A 17407-nucleotide genomic window follows, 5' to 3' on the forward strand; every position below is an offset into this window, starting at 1 on the left:
CAGTACAGTACAGGAAAACGGGTGGGTTTCTGTTTTGTGTTTAACACCCGCATTCCGCCAAGCCCCGCCTCCTGCTCTAGGATTGGCTAGCAGTTCATACACACAAGGCGTGCTAGTGAGTGTGAACTACTGGCCAATCCAAAGAGAAGGAGGGAACCAATCACGGTACAGGGGGCGGGACAATGCGAGCCAATCCCACTGTTGGTTGGCCGGAATACGGGTGGGTTTGGAAATAGTACACACAACACAGCAAACACAGCGCGTGCGTGCAGGTAGACGAGCAGGGCTTTGAGCCGCGCATCGCTGCACGAGACATACTCTCGCGCACACAGAGAACCCGCGCGACCTGCTGCAGGAGAAGGAGCCAAGTTTTCCTCCACCGCTGTCCACGGCTTTTAAGGTTAGTGCGCTTCGGAGACCTGAAGTTTAGGAGAACCGGAAGGTTCTCGCTGCGTGTTGTTCCACCAGAGAGCCTTTTAGTCCATGAATGAAGGATGATACTGACACTGAGCGCCGTAGAACCACAGTGGGAACGTTTTCACGACTTCGCGCACGAGTTCAGATCCACATGACCTGACCTGCAGGTACACTCTTAGATGGTTCCTTAAGGGTTCTTTAGTAAGCAGTGGCTCTGTTTAGAACCACGCGTTGTATATAGAACCATTTCATGCTTAAAGGGTTCTTTGCATGGTGAAATGGTTCTATTTAGGACCCTGATTTCTGTACAGAACCGTTTCACGCCTAAAGGGTTCTTTGCATGGTGAAATGGTTCCATTTAGAACCCTGACTTCTGTACAGAACCATTTCACGCTTAAAGGGTTATTTGCATGGTGAAATGGTTCCATTTAGAACCCTTATTTCTGTACAGAACCGTTTCACGCCTAAAGGGTTATTTGCATGGTGAAATGGTTCCATTTAGGACCCTGATTTCTGTACAGAACCGTTTCACGCTTAAAGGGTTCTTTGCATGGTGAAATGGTTCCGTTTAGAACCCTGATTTCTGTACAGAACCGTTTCACGCTTAAAGGGTTCTTTGCATGGTGAAATGGTTCTATTTAGCACCCTGTTTACTGTACAGAACCGTTTCACACTTAAAGGGTTCTTTGCATGGTGAAATGGTTCTGTTTAGAACCCTGATTTCTGTACAGAACCGTTTCACGCTTAAAGGGTGCTTTGCATGGTGAAATGGTTCTATTTAGGACCCTGATTTCTGTACAGAACCGTTTCACGCTTAAAGGGTTCTTTGCATGGTGAAATGGTTCTGTTTAGAACCCTGATTTCTGTACAGAACCGTTTCACGCTTAAAGGGTTCTTTGCATGGTGAAATGGTTCTATTTAGCACCCTGTTTACTGTACAGAACCGTTTCATGCTTAAAGGGTTCTTTGCATGGTGAAATGGTTCTATTTAGCACCCTGTTTACTGTACAGAACCGTTTCATGCTTAAAGGGTTCTTTGCATGGTGAAATGGTTCTATTTAGGACCCTGATTTCTGTACAGAACCGTTTCACGCCCAAAGGGTTCTTTGCATGGTGTAATGGTTCTATTTAGGACCCTGATTTCTGTGCAGAACCTTCTTATGTTTAAAGGTTTCTTTGCATGATTAAATTGTTCTTCCAATCGATGGAGAATATGTACGGTTCTATATAGACCCTTGTTTGAAAATGGTTCTGTATAGCATCAGAAACTTTTCTGCTAATGCTACAAGCTTGACATCATAAAAATAGAACCTTTGTAGTCTGTAACCTTCAAAACGGTTCTACAACCCACAAACTTTCTCCATCAATCTGAAGAGCCATTTAAGCATGAAGTGGTTCTGTATAGAGCTCAAGGTTCCAAATAGAACCATTCCCTTAACTAACGAACCCTTGAAGAACCATGTTTAAGAGTGTAGTAGATGGAGTAGGTGGCAACCACCGTGGTGAAGTTAGAAGCTTTGGCTGTTGAAACTACTGGAGCAAAAGCTCAGAAGGTCTGTTGATGTCATGCTGTTGCTAATGGTATCAATAATATTATTGTTGTAATGTAGTATTGATTATGGTAATAGTAGCAGTGCTAAAAAAACATTACGATTAAAAAAATAATTATTTGCTTCTGAATTGGAATTCGCTCAATGGTTACCATTAATGGAGATGGCCTTTAATGGATTGGCCATTAATGGAGGTTGCCATTGGCTTAATGGTTACCATTAATGGAGGTTGCCATTGGCTTAATGGTTACCATTAATGGAGGTTGCCATTGGCTTAATGGTTACCATTAATGGAGGGTGCCATTGGCTTAATGGTTACCATTAATGGAGGTTACCATTGGCTCAATGGTTACCATTAATGGAGGTTGCCATTGGCTCAATGGTTACCATTAATGGAGGTTACCGTTGGCTCAATGGTTATCATTAATGGAGGTTGCCGTTGGCTTAATGGTTACCATTAATGGAGGTTGCCATTGGCTTAATGGTTACCATTAATGGAGGTTACCGTTGGCTCAATGGTTATCATTAATGGAGGTTGCCATTGGCTCAACGGTTACCATTTAATGCAGGGTTGCCATTGGCTCAACGGTTACCATTTAATGCAGGGTTGCCATTGGCTCAACGGTTACCATTTAATGCAGGGTTGCCATTGGCTTAATGGTTACCATTTAATGCAGGGTTGCCACTGGCTCAACGGTTACCATTTAATACAGGGTTGCCATTGGCTCATCGTTCCCATTTAATACAGGGTTGCCATTGGCTCAACGGTTCACATTTAATACAGGGTTGCCATTGGCTCAACGGTTATCATTAATGGAGGGTTGCCATTGGCTCAATGGTTATCATTAATGGAGGGTTACCATTGGCTCAATGGTTATCATTAATGGAGGGTTACCATTGGCTCAATGGTTATCATTAATGGAGGGTTACCATTGGCACAATGGTTATCATTAATGGAGGTTGCCATTGGCTCGGATACCATTTAATGCAGGGTTGCCATTGGCTCAACGGTTACCATTTAATACAGGGTTGCCATTGGCTCATCGTTCCCATTTAATACAGGGTTGCCATTGGCTCAACGGTTCACATTTAATACAGGGTTGCCATTGGCTCAATGGTTATCATTAATGGAGGGTTGCCATTGGCTCAATGGTTATCATTAATGGAGGGTTACCATTGGCTCAATGGTTATCATTAATGGAGGGTTACCATTGGCTCAATGGTTATCATTAATGGAGGGTTGCCATTGGCTCAATGGTTATCATTAATGGAGGGTTACCATTGGCTCAATGGTTATCATTAATGGAGGGTTACCATTGGCTCAATGGTTATCATTAATGGAGGGTTACCATTGGCACAATGGTTATCATTAATGGAGGTTGCCATTGGCTCGGATACCATTTAATGCAGGGTTGCCATTGGCTCAACGGTTACCATTTAATGCAGGGTTGCCATTGGCTCAACGGTTACCATTTAATGCAGGGTTGCCATTGGCTCAACGGTTACCATTTAATGCAGGGTTGCCACTGGCTCAACGGTTCCCATTTAATACAGGGTTGCCATTGGCTCAATGGTTACCATTAATGGAGGTTACCGTTGGCTCAATGGTTACCATTAATGGAGGTTACCGTTGGCTCAATGGTTATCATTAATGGAGGTTGCCATTGGCTTAATGGTTACCATTAATGGAGGTTACCGTTGGCTCAATGGTTATCATTAATGGAGGTTACCGTTGGCTCAATGGTTACCATTATTGGAGGTTACCGTTGGCTCAATGGTTATCATTAATGGAGGTTACCATTGGCTTAATGGTTACCATTATTGGAGGTTACCGTTGGCTCAATGGTTATCATTAATGGAGGTTACCATTGGCTTGGATACCATTTAATGCAGGGTTGCCACTGGCTCGCCACTGGCTCAACGGTTACCATTTAATGCAGGGTTGCCACTGGCTCAATGGTTACCATTATTGGAGGTTACCATTGGCTCAACAGTTACCATTAATGAGGGTTACCATTGACTCGATGGTTGCCATCAATGGAGGGTTACCATTGACTGAATGGGTAGCGTGGCAGCAACCCATGAAGAGAAGCAAAAACTACCAGGAACCAACAAAAACACTTAATGGTGTGTTTCTGTGCTTTTTTCAGCAGGTATGCTATTGAAACACATGGCCTCAATGCCAAATGGTATTGCAAACAGTTTCAATAATATCCTTATTTTAATATAGTGTTGCAAATAGTAACAATAATGCTGAATGGTAGTAATAACCCAACCAATGCGAACGGTAGCAATGATCCTATTGACATGAATGGTAATGAAATCATATGCTAAAATCCTTCTAGTTTAATTAATTGTAATTAGTGATTGATGCTTCCCAGTGCACTGACATAACGAAGCATGTGCCATTTATTTCACGGTTAGTAGTAGTATTGAGCTATATTGATTATTAGGCTGTCTGATTTGGTTCCATTGAGGCATGTGCTTCTTATGATGTCACTTTTGAATGAAGGACTTCAGTCTCGTGCTGGATGTGATATCGGTGCTGCAGTAGAGTGTGCACTGATGTATTGTTGCAGTGTAAGTGTCTGTGTTGGTAGTTATTCCTGCCAGACGGATGCGCTCCTGCCTCTTTGCCTTCAGTCTCGTGCTGGATCTCGTGCTATTGGTGCTGTGTGTTATTGACAGAATGGCAGTAGTCAGTGAAGCACGTGCCTTGTGCCTGGTTACTTCTGTGTTTATGCTAGAGCGGGATGTGCTCTCTCATACAAAGGATTTTGCCTTGATCTTGTGCTCTGTGTTAAGAGGCAGATGCAGTTGGATGTGCAGTGGGAGCTGATGGCACAGCAGGCTGCAGTTCTTTTTAAAGCAGGTGAAGAAGAGCAGAGGGAGAGCGAGAGTGAGAGCGAAGGAGAGAGGAAAAACCCTCCCAACTCTCTCAGCCGCAGCCAGACGCTGCTTTCTTGTGCGATTTATCAGATGGCAGTGTGAGAAATCCGGGGCGATAACAAGCCCCTGTCACGGCATGGCGAGGCCGCAACAAGCACACATACGGGCTGCTCCTCTCACTTGCAGCTCCTCAGACTTCAGCTGAAGTCAACTCAAGATTGTAGTGCGCAGAGTGAAATCGAGGGTATTAATGGGCTCGTTGGCTACTTTTTTTTTTTTTTTTGCATTTTATTTTTAATTTTATTTTCCACTTACGATGTTTGTGAGGTTGTACCTAAAACAACCATGAGTTGTTTCTCCAACCTCTCTTTATCCTTTAGAACAGAGGTCGCTAATAGACGGACCGCAGTCCGAGTCCGGATCCAGACGCTGTCCTATGTGGACCTGGGCCTATAACCGATGGAGAAATATGTAATTTCGACGGGGTGGTCCTCTATTAATCATAACTTTTCTAGCGTTTATGGTAGCTTTAGCAGCCCAGGACACTCACAGACCTGGCCATTACAATGAGCACTGAGACTCGAGTGAGTGACATGCACACAGACACACAGGGGAGGGACGAGGCGAGACACAGCAGTCAGAGGAGGAAGTGAGTCAGAGGGAAGTTATTCCACATGTCGTGCTCTAAGAAGGGAAAACTGACAGTAAATGTTGTTGAAATCTGACAGAACTGGACTTTATTTGGTCTGATATTCAGCTGTCGACTGTATAAGATGCTGATATTCCTACTCGGCTACTTCAGTAAACAGTATATGGCACTGAGTCATGAGGCAAGTTAGACGTTATGATGTTCCGGACGTTTGCTTGAGGATATTTTCTCTAAGTGGACCTGCTTTAGAACTACCAGGGCTGTTTTTGCTGTTGTGCCTGTAAGACTAAAACATGTAAATGAGCTCTGTTCTGACTGGCTATCCTGGATGAAACACTCCATATAACAGCACGAATGAGCAGAGCTTGACTGATGTAGGCAGATATATGTAAATGCACTCGTTGTGACATCACAAAAATAGTGAATTCGTAACGGCGGCTTAGTGTTTACGTACTACGTTAAGCTGTTTATTCTGAAAACATGATATGGGACCTTTGTATGGGAGTAACAGCCTCTACTCTTCTGGGAAGGCTTTAATAGATGTTGGAACGTTGCCGTGAGGATTTGATTGAGCATTAGGGAGGCCAGGTACTGACTTGAATGGTCAGTTCTGGACACTCCAACTCATCCCAAGGGAATTGGATGGAGCTCCATCAATCCAGAGAATACAGGTCCTCTGCTCCATAGCCCAATGCTGGGGGGGCTTTAGACCCCTCTAGCCTATACTTGGCATTGGACATAGTGACCATAGGCTCATGTGCAGATGCCCCATTCTATTGGTGCAACGCTTTACTATGGAGATTATACAAGGTGTGAATGCCTGTTTCAGTAATGACCTTAATTGACCTTAATGGCCATACAGTACTGTGCAAAATGCACCTGTGCAGAAATTAAGACCATTGTTCTGGACAGTAAATTAAAACAAAATTAAAACAGATACAAATAAACATCAATGCAATGTTACAAATAATAAAAATGCTAAAAAAAAACAAAGATAGGTATTTCATGAGTTGGTTAGAAGACCTCAGGTTTGGTTCTGGCCTCCAACTGTAACAGATTTATTCAGTTCCATCACCGCCAGACCAGATTTAAAGCTGCACTATGGAATATTTAGGAATTTGGCGACCTCTCTGTGGAAATGTGTAATTGCGTGTGTCTTAAAGAACATTCATGTTGTAATGTGGGTGGTGCTTGGGCCCCTTCCCCGAGTGGATGAATCTGATGACTGCGGGGATGTGGATTCAATTCAGACAGAACTCGGTCAAAACCTGGTGAAGGATGTGAGTGAATTATCCACTATTGCTATCGTATCTTCATCAGTATAATGCTGATTTTGTGTTTGATTACTGATAATTGATTGGCCAAACCAGGTCTGGATGGTTGACCCAAGATATTTGAAAGGTGGATGACTTCAAATATCTTGGGTCAACCATCCAGAGCAATGGACAGTGCAAAAAAGAGGTGAAGAAGAGGGTGCAGGCAGGATGGAGTGGGTGGAGACGGGTGTCGGGGCTGATGTGTGACAGAAGGATAGCAGCAAGAGTGAAAGGGAAGGTTTACAAGACAGCAGTGCGTCCTGCTATGATGTCTGGTTTGGAGACTGTGGCTCTGTCTAAAAGACAGGAGGCTGAGCTGGAGGTGGCGGAGATGAAGATGCTGAGATTTTCGTTGGGAGTGACGAGGATGGACAAGATTAGAAATGAGCAGATCAGAGGGACAGTGAAGGTGGAGCAGCTTGGAGATAAAGCCAGAGAGGCCAGGTTGAGATGGTTTGGACATGTGTTGAGGAGGAATAGTGGATATATTGGGCAAAGAATGTTGGAGATGGAGCTGCCGGGTAGAAGGAGAAGAGGTGGACCTCAGAGAAGGTTTATGGATGTAGTGAAGGTGGACATGGAGATGGTTGGTGTGAAAGTAGAGGAGGCAATGGATAGGGCAAGATGGAGGCAGATGATCCGCTGTGGTGACCCCTAAAGGGAGCAGCTGAAAGAAGAAGATTGGCCAAACCAGGTATCAGATGATAACCACAAATAACTCTGGGCTTCCATGAGGCGAGATTAAGAAACAAACACATTGACACACATGAAATCACTACTTTTTTAAACGTTATTTGTATTTATTATATTTAGTGTTTTTAGCGAATGGATTCTTGCTGCTCTGCTAAGAAGCTTTTTAAATGTTTTCTCCGGTGGCTAAAATGCTTGTGCAGCACTGTGCAATGTGGATGGATGATAACGTAGAGTAAGTAGCTAAAAGGAAACCCAGGTCTGGTTTAATAAGCTGTCAGTCAGAGATGGTTGCAGTTTTAATGGGAGTTGGTATCAAGCTGATCTCAGCAGAAAATGCTGACTGTGATATTGCACTGAAAAAAGCATGAATGTGTCTCAGTCCTGTAACAGATCCATCCTGAAGCTGCTGTCACTCAGTCTGTGTGATGTGGTGTTGGTAGCTGTGTGGCTCTTCCTGTGGGGTTAATAGTGTGATAGGGTAGTTTCAGCATCACAGACTGCTTTAGGTCCTCATCTTAAATAAAAAGCTCATTTTAAAAGTTTGTCGTTTTTAAAACGTAAATATCAGATGTTTCAGTATTCAAGGTTTCAACGTCGGTATCACTATGAATTGTGTCTGTATCGCTAGGGATATTATAATATTAAATATTACAAACTTTTATTTTTAAGAATTTACAGAAAAAATTAAACCACAGAATCGAAGTTTTCTTTGATTCAAGTGATCAATTTTATCTTTCAGTTTACTTACTTTTGGCAGTGATTATGTCAATGCATGTATGTATTTTTAATATGACAGGATGTACATTTTTATATGATGTATAAAATTCCGTGAATGGTGGAAATGAGCGTGTACATCATCACAGTGGTCACAGTTTGAGGGCTGTTTTGTGTGTTGGGGGCTTTTACTGTGCTTTTACATATCTCGTTTTTAATTGCTCTCTGCGGCTTTGAACATTATTCAGGAATAAAGTTTCAAAATTGGTGTTTTCTGGTTCAGCAACCAGGCCGACGCCTTGCTCTGAAAGGCTTAAGGAACATTCAAACTATCACAGGAAAAGGCTTGCTGCGCACTGCCTGTTGCCCAAAGTGGCAAAGCATCCAAGGAACGTAAACGACCGTCTCAAGCTCATGTTTTTAACAGGTTATTTTATGATTTGAGAAAATCTCAAACACAAAGTACGTGTTTTTTGATATTCTGCATTGACAGGTCAACAAGAGCCTGCAATCACTGTACATTTCAGTGTCAGCGCATTACAGTTCAACAAATCTGCAGCCAAACGACTCCATTAAAAGACTCCACGCGAAAGTGAGGCACACGCAGAACCTTTTGGCATGCACTTCTGTTGGTTCTTATAGATACGACTGCTTGCTCCTAGCATCAAGCTTGATAAACATTAGTTTGTTTTCCATCAGTCAGTCCACAGACCACAGCCAGGTCAGGGCCTCTGTGATGGGTGAGATGCTGAGAGCTGTGGTGATTTTAGCGTGCAGTTCACATCAGACAGTCTGAGTCATTCTGTGGAGTCTGTGCAGAATGTCTAACCGAAACTTAATGAAGCACAACAAACTCTCTGTAGCCCATAGTTCACTCCCCAAACCACAGCGTCTGACACTAGAGGCAGCCCCTATTAGCAAATGATCAATAAAGTACTCTTCACACCATGTTTTTTACTGGAGTAGTTGACTAATCGACTAGTAACCCCAAAAAACAGTGATGTGCAGCTATGATAAACACAGACTGCAGCTTTTTGAATGCATGATCTTATGTAGGACTATGTGATTGTCATTACAAGTGTTTATGAATTCGACTTGCCTGGAGGGGGCGTGGGGGGGGTTAGCTAACTTTTTCTGCCCAATTTAGTTGTGGCCATTCCCGCTTGCTGGTTAGGAAGGATGAAGGCCAGCCTGTGCTTCCATAGAGTAATGTGAAGTTGCACTGCATCTTCTCAAACTGCGATTTGCTAACAGAGCGTCACTGGTCAGCCCAGCATGCTTAAGGGAGATTGCCAACTGCTAATTCTGTTACATCAGCTAACAGATGTCCACATCAGTGATGGGGAAAAAAGATGACCATCCTACCCAAAGAAAGTGATCTACGAATGATGGGGCCAGCACTTAATAATAATTAGAAGATGATTTGTTTATGGATCATAATTATGCCTTTTTTTAAGTTTGATGTCAAATTTTAGGAATCTTATTAAAAGCATTTTTTCATATGTCCAGTATGGTCAGTGTGGTGTGGATGTGGGCTAATTTAACACATATACCTCAGAATAGAGTAGCAGCCTGTTGGGATGACACATATGCTGTTCCTCAGTCAGTGACCTGGACGGTGACCTTCACAATGACCTTTCTGCTCTCTTCCACCTACCTGCCAGTGCATGAATGTGATCGGCCTCCAATTTAGTTGAAAATTTCGGGTTTCCTGAGGCACCTGGCTGTGATCGTAATAGAAGTGCAGCGTTAAAGCGAAGGCGCTCTTGACGTGAGCCGTGATGCTCATGCATTAATGAGTGCCGAGCTGTGAGAGCAGTAAATGTGGAGGAGAGCACGGAGAGACGTGTGGAATCTCGGGGGTAAACTGTGCATTTCTCACGCGGCTGGCGGAGATTGGAAAGCTGGTTGTTTGTTATGCAGATTCACAGTGTAATCCGGAGAAATGGAGAACAGGATATTTCATTACTGGAGTTGTTATGCAACACATCAAAGCCGCACTCCGAGGCCCTTCACTCCCCTCAAATCCACTCGCAGCAGAGTTTACCTATGAGAGCAAGAGCGTACGGTTCCCAGGGAAGACAGTGATGCTCTATACACACACACACACACACACACACACACACACACACACACACATTTTCTAAGCCGCTTCTCCCTCAGGGTTGCCGGGGGTGTGTGTGGGGGGGTGCTGGGGTTGCTGTAGCCTATCCCAGCTGTCACCCTGCACACGTCGCCAGTCCATGACAGTGATGTTAACCCCCCCCCCCCCACAATTATTAATTAAATTATTATTATTATTATTATTATTCATAGGAACAATAAATAATTGCTGATTCCAGCAGAAAATGATTCTGGACTGAATATCAGAAGAAAAAAAGAATACATCTGATTTGATTCTGTGACAAATCAGGCCTGAAATATCACATTTGCTTGTAGTGAAAGACTTCATCTGAATAAAAATAGCTTGGCCAGTATCTCCTGTTTCTCATGAAGACACCAAAAAGCTGTTTTTCACAATAAAGATCATATGGATCGAATAGGGCTGAATAATTTGAGGGACATATCTAATTGCAGTGAGTTAAATTGTGTTTATTTTCTAAAATTTGAAGGCAAGGAATGTTTTTTATGTAGCACCTTTCATACACTGCTGTCAATCAAAGCGCTTTCCAACTGAGAAAATAGAGTCAGCGAATACTGCGTTTAAAATAAATAAATAAATGAGAATAGAAATTAAAAACATAATTAAAACATGTTTTAAACGATGAATTTTAAAAAGCTGCACTGTGTAGGTTTCTGGGATTTGGAGACCTCTGTGGTGGAAATGCTGAAGCATATTTTTTAACACAGGTTGTGCTTCGGACCCCTTCCCTCAGCAGACGAATCGCTTTCAAAGAGAACTCAGTCAAAACCTGGTGAAGGACCTTCAGAGGACGACTCGCTACAGAGCACAGGCACCGGTTTTTAGCGTATTTCTTTTTTCCTGAATCTTTAATTTTAACATCTAATAGTTTTAACTAAAAGAACTTGCGTATTGCAGCTTTATGGACCAGGCTTGTTTTTACTTGCCAAGAAGACCAGAATGTCCACTTTTTCTGGCTTTAACCTTGAAAGCTGAACAAAATCTGCCAGAACGCCAATTAAATGTAGACGTGATGTCACAGCAGATGGGTGTTTTGGTGTCTTCTGACTGGTCTCACCCCCCCCCCTCAGTATTATTAGGTTATAGTGAGGTTTAATAGCTTCCCTATTAAAAATAAGTTAAGACAATGTTGTTGATAATACAGCCTGTAAAATAAACTCCGGGGTTGTGATTTGAAAATCGCTCTCTTTCAAATTGGGATTTTGATATAAAACGATTAGCCTGCCTGTTAAGGATCTATCTGCTCTTTCCCTGTTGGCTCAATGGAGTATTATTTGTTTGTTGATGTTCAATATATATTTCAACGCAGTAATTTTATAGTATTTACTGAATATTTAGTGAGTAATTTAAAGTAGTTACTGACTAGTTCAAAGTAGTTAGTGAATAATGTAAAGTAGCTACTGAATAATGTAAATTAGTTACCATATAATTTGTAGTAGTTACTAAATAATTTATAATTTTGTAATAATTCATAGTTGTTATTCAATATTTCACAGCAGTTACTGAACTGAGGTTAATAACTCAATAATACGGCTAAATTTGAGAGGTTGACTCAAACAAAGGCTTTTTTCTGTATTATCTATGCAAATAATTCCGTTAATGTTTGCTAATCAGAGATTTACAAGTTGTATCCCTGATTAATTCCGTTCGGCCGCTGGTGTGTGATGGTGCCACAGTGCTATCGGTGGTCCGGTGTGTAAACAGCCGGCAGAGGGCTTGGCTGCGGCCCCAGAGCTGTTGGCAGGTCGAACTGGGCCATGTTGTTGTCTTATGCTGCCTGATTTATAGGAGGCCAGTGGAACAGTGCTAGGCTTTATTGGGACTGACTGAAGACGGTTAAATGGTGGCCTTGTGGTGGAGGGATCGAGAGAGCAAGCCTCAAAATAAACCGGAGTCACTGTAGGCCACTCGTGAACGCTCCATTGCCGCGGCAGACAGGCTGTAAGGGTCAGCTCGTAAAGCCAGCCATCAGCAGCACATTGCTTACCTGTCATAGTGTCAGAATCAGAGACGGTGATGTAGTGATGCAGTGTGCTGGGCTCTGTTCCAGCTGTTTGAAGCTCTCCAGAGAAATCTGGATGTGCTAGATCCTCACTGTGAGGCTGACAGGAGTGGGTTCTGACCGCTCACTGCCAGCAAGGCTGTGTAGCGCCATCTCTCTGACCGTCTCTCAGGTTTCAGTGAATTGTGAATATGCAGTGGTTTAAGCTCTGCTGCATGTTCATCTCTCACTTATTCATGAACAGGGGAGATGAGGGGCTTGTTCTTGTAGGTAGGCAGGGATTTGATTCTGCCTGAAATGATGCTGTATGAAGAGGAATTCCACCAAATATTGAATGTTTTGCACAGTTTAATGTGTGTAAAATAAATAAATAAATAAATAAAAAGTCACAGTGGCTGCACAGTTTGTGTTGGTCATCCTCTGGTCCTTCATCAGTGGTCACAGGACGCTGCTGGCTGGATATTTTTGATGATTTTGGTGGACTTTTCTCAGCCCAGCAGTGACACTGAGGTATTTAACAACTCCACCAGCACAACACGCACTAAGACACCACCACCACCACCACGTCAGTGTCACTGCAGTGCTGAGGATGACCCACCACCCACATAGTACCTGCTCTGTGAGGGTCCATGGGGGTCCTGATAAAATGGACAATGAGCGTAGAAACAAGGTCATAATGTTGTGCCTGATCAATGTAATTCTTTCTCAGAAGGGCTGAGGAGGAAGCCGTGATGTCAGTTGAGTTCTTCAGCATATCCAGGAGATGTTATCACCTCAGACGCATGACTCACAGCGACAGCAGATCTGAGCAGTTTCACGAGTTAACTTCCTCCCCTTTGGGTTTATTAAACGCTGCTTGAAATGCCTCTTCAGTTTCACAGGAATCCTCTAAGAGAGGGTCGCGCTGATTTCACAGCTCTGTCCGCCTGTGTCTTTGTTGATGAAGTGGACTCCTCCCTGGGTTTATTATGGCTGCTGATCACTTCTGAAGTGCGAGAGGTTCATGTGGGGTCAAAAGGAGAGTGAGTGTGTGGTCCTGGCTCCTGAGTGATGATCATAATATGAGGCTGCCAGTGACATACATCATCACTAGTGTGTGAGGAATCGTGGAGAATGTGTGAGATGTTCTCAAAGCTCCTTCAGAGGTGATCTCCATTAAAGGGCCAACGTCCTACCTTTTGCTTATGGGTCATTCTACAGAAACGTCCACTTTTCTGTCTTTTTTTTTTTTTTTCTATCCATAGGTGTTACTGGTGTTACCAACCCTCACTGGTGTTACCAACCCTCACTGGTGTTACCAACCCTCACTGGTGTTACCAACCCTCACTGGTGTTATGCATCATAAAAGTTACACAAAACGGCTGCTACCGAGCATCAAACCACATGTTGCCAGTCATGAAATATCCACTGAAATATGTCATTTAATCTGTTAGTGTTACTTTTTTAATTATTATTTTTTTTAAACAACCCCAGAATGAAGTCGGTCACACCAGTGACGTCAACTAAAAGCTTTGTGTGAAGTTTGTTTTCTTTGTCATTTAATTTGTAAATCCATAGTCGTGTATAGTTTATTGTATTTACTCTATGAAAATCTCACTCCTGTCTCACTCTAGCCACCTGAAAATCTCACTCCTGTCTCACTCCAGCCACCTGAAAATCTCACTCCTGTCTCACTCCAGCCACCTGAAAATCTCACTCCTGTCTCACTCCAGCCACCTGAAAATCTCACTCCTGTCTCACTCCAGCCACCTGAAAATCTCACTTGTCTCATTCTAGCCACCTGAAAATCTCACTCCTGTCTCACTCTAGCCACCTGAAAATCTAACTCATGTTTCATCCTAGCCACCTGAAAATCTCACTCCTGTCTCACTCCAGCCACCTGAAAATCTCACTCCTGTCTCACTCTAGCCACCTGAAAATCTAACTCATGTTTCATCCTAGCCACCTGAAAATCTCGCTCCTGTCTCACTCTAGCCACCTGAAAATCTCACTCCTGTCTCACTCCAGCCACCTGAAAATCTCACTCCTGTCTCACTCCAGCCACCTGAAAATCTCACTCCTGTCTCACTCCAGCCACCTGAAAATCTAACTCATGTTTCATCCTAGCCACCTGAAAATCTAACTCCTGTCTCACTCTAGCCACCTGAAAAACCTAACTCCTGTCTCACTCTAGCCACCTGAAAATCTCACTCCTGTCTCACTCCAGCCACCTGAAAATCTCACTCCTGTCTCGCTCCAGCCACCTCAGCAAAGCCTGTGACCCTGTTATGGACGCTGAACTCCTGTAGCCTTTGTGCTAATTGTCTTGCAGGTACACGCTAGTGAGCAGAGCAGTCTGTGTCCACACTGCACTGTTTAGTTTGTTGAGTTCCTCAAACGGTTCATGCAGGCGCACTGAGTCGTGTGAGTTAATTCAGTTCAGCTTGTGTAACCAAATTGAGCAGTGAGTGGAGGCAGTATGCTTTCATTCATTTTTAAGTTAAATTCACGATGTCAGGTTTACAGGGTTCTCCAGGCTTGTTTCCAGCTGTTATTAGTTCCGTAATGACATCTGGATCCTGTGCAGTTTCTTCAGAGAGCAGAGTTGGTCTGAATCAGGCCAGTTCTGTGGCGGAAGCGTTGAGTGGTTGCATCTTATGAATTCATATTTGAGGCCACAGCTGTACAGTTATATGGCCTGCTTGAAGTGAATGACAGGCTTGTATGTAAACCCTGCTCCTGCCATAAAGGGGATGTATAACATAGAAATCAAGGCTAGTACTGGCTTAAGGCCGGCCCAGTTCTACATGGGTGTGAAAACATGCATTACATCCTCAGAGTAAAGCGTTTCCCATCTTAGCAAGATCAGCACTTCCCCTCTTCTAATGCTCTCAACTCATGAAAACCTTCCTAATTAGCTGCTGAGCTGAATCAGGTGTGTTTGACAAGGAAGCCCCGTTTAGCACCACTGGTCTATCACATGCCGGATGTCCGCTGATGTTGGAAACATGATGAAAACCTAGCAAGCAGGAATGCTCACCGTCATGGACATACATAAATGGATGTGGACATATGACACCTGTAAGTTCACTGGTCATTTACTGGACATATAAGCACAGATAAGTTCACTGGTCATTTACCTATACATATAAGCACAGGTAGGTTCACTGGTCATTTACTGGACATTTGACATGTAAGTTCACTGGTCATTTACTGGACATATGACATGCAAGTTCACTGGTCATTTACTGGACATATAAGCACAGATAAGTTCACTGGTCATTTACTGGATATATAAGCACAGATAAGTTCACTGGTCATTTACTGGACATATAAGCACAGGTAGGTTCACTGGTCATTTACTGGACATTTGACATGCAAGTTCACTGGTCATTTACTGGACATATGACATGCAAGTTCACTGGTCATTTACTGGACATATAAGCACAGATAAGTTCACTGGTCATTTACTGGACATAAGCACAGATAAGTGCACTAGGCATTTACTGGACATAGGTTCACTGGGCATTTACTGGACATATAAGCACATAAGTTCACTGGTCATTTACTGGACATAAGCACAGATAAGTGCACTAGGCATTTACTGGACATATAAGCACAGGTAAGTTCACTGGTCATTTACTGGACATATAAGCACACATAAGTTCACTGGTCATTTACTGGACATATAAGCACTGGTAGGTTCACTGGTCATTTACTGGACATATGACCTGTAAGTTCACAGGTCATTTACTGGACATATAAGCACAGATAAGTTCACTGGTCATTTACTGGACATATGTCCTCTAAGTTCACAGGTCATTTTGGACAGCAGATAAAATGATGCCGTGTGTAGCATTTCACACCAAACTACTCTGAGAGATTTTGTTTACATCAAAAAAACTGAATAATTAATTAATTTAGCAAAATCGCTTGAGTTCCCCTTTAAGATCTGTTTGTTTGAATCTGCAGTTTAGATTTTCATGTAAAGGTACAAAGGCATCAGAAACTCGAGCTGAATTTTTTTGTCATAAGAATGCGAAATGCTAGTTTAGGCGCAGTTCAATTACCGATATGTAGACAGTCATTCAGGAGGATTCGGTGTGAAACGGTTCAGTGTAGAGAAACTCACAGACTCTTTCTTTACAGTGGTGCTCATAGGAATCAGGGGTCACACACACAGCCATTTGATTTAGTAGTGCACACGCCTTCTGGGTTTTTATATGGAGTGTTGATGATGCTAAAATAGTGGAAAATCTAAATAAAAAATGTGTTTATGTGATGTTTCGCCTCACCTGCGTGTATCTCTCCGTCACGGTCGTAATAAAGTTTAAGTGATGTGTTTTAGGCAGAAACTTTCTCAAAACTCTCCTCAAACGATGTCACAGACATCAGGCATGCGGTGCCTTTCAGGGAGGCATTGATGCTTCAGATGGTCTGGCTCCTAAATTGGTCAATTTCTCTAGCGTGGAACACCAAACCACCCTGAATGACTGACATGCAGAATTTTGGAAAAACCTATAGAACTCCCCTTTAAAATCATTCTATTGTTGCTGTTTCCTTCAGAAATGACCGACTCAAACACCAGAAGTAAATATAAAGATGCTTTTCCAAGAATGTGTGTCAGTTTAATTGGTTGCCAGTTCTCTGTAAACTGACTGAGAAGCCCAGCTGCAGTTGCATTACCCTGACTGTCCTTTCTGCGCTCTGGAAGGCAGCAGAGTGTTCAGGACTGTGTTTCTGTAAGGGTGTTTTGCAAGGTAAGGTACAGCCGGTACCCCTGCAGCTGGGACAGGCTGTATAGGTAAGTGGTAATTAGTCTCATTCTGTCCGTTGTGATTTATGGCCCTTTCAGCCATGCGTGAAAGTGATCTATGGGTTGATGAGGTGGAAGTTCTGCATGAGCGTGCACCTGTAAATCTAATGCTATTCATATTTTTAGGGAAATGAATTGTATTGTCTGCCGACTTGTATGGAAACATCGCCGTGGCGGTTGCATTCTGTGCTTTTGAGGCCAAATATAGAGCGTATTTTGACTGGTGTTGATGCACAGCG

General features: G+C 43.0%; 1 protein-coding gene across 1 annotated transcript in view; it reads left to right on the forward strand.

Annotated features, from left to right (window-relative positions):
• The first annotated feature begins 258 nt into the window (after positions 1 to 258).
• znf385b (zinc finger protein 385B) overlaps positions 259 to 17407 on the forward strand; it is a 297663-nt gene continuing 280514 nt past the window's right edge. Inside the window, exon 1 of the mRNA XM_017710601.2 lies at positions 259 to 400. The gene's annotated coding sequence lies outside the window, so the exon portion shown is untranslated. The remainder of the gene's footprint in view (positions 401 to 17407) is intronic.

Source organism: Pygocentrus nattereri, chromosome 6 (assembly GCF_015220715.1).
Source record: "Pygocentrus nattereri isolate fPygNat1 chromosome 6, fPygNat1.pri, whole genome shotgun sequence".
Taxonomy (NCBI): domain Eukaryota; kingdom Metazoa; phylum Chordata; class Actinopteri; order Characiformes; family Serrasalmidae; genus Pygocentrus; species Pygocentrus nattereri.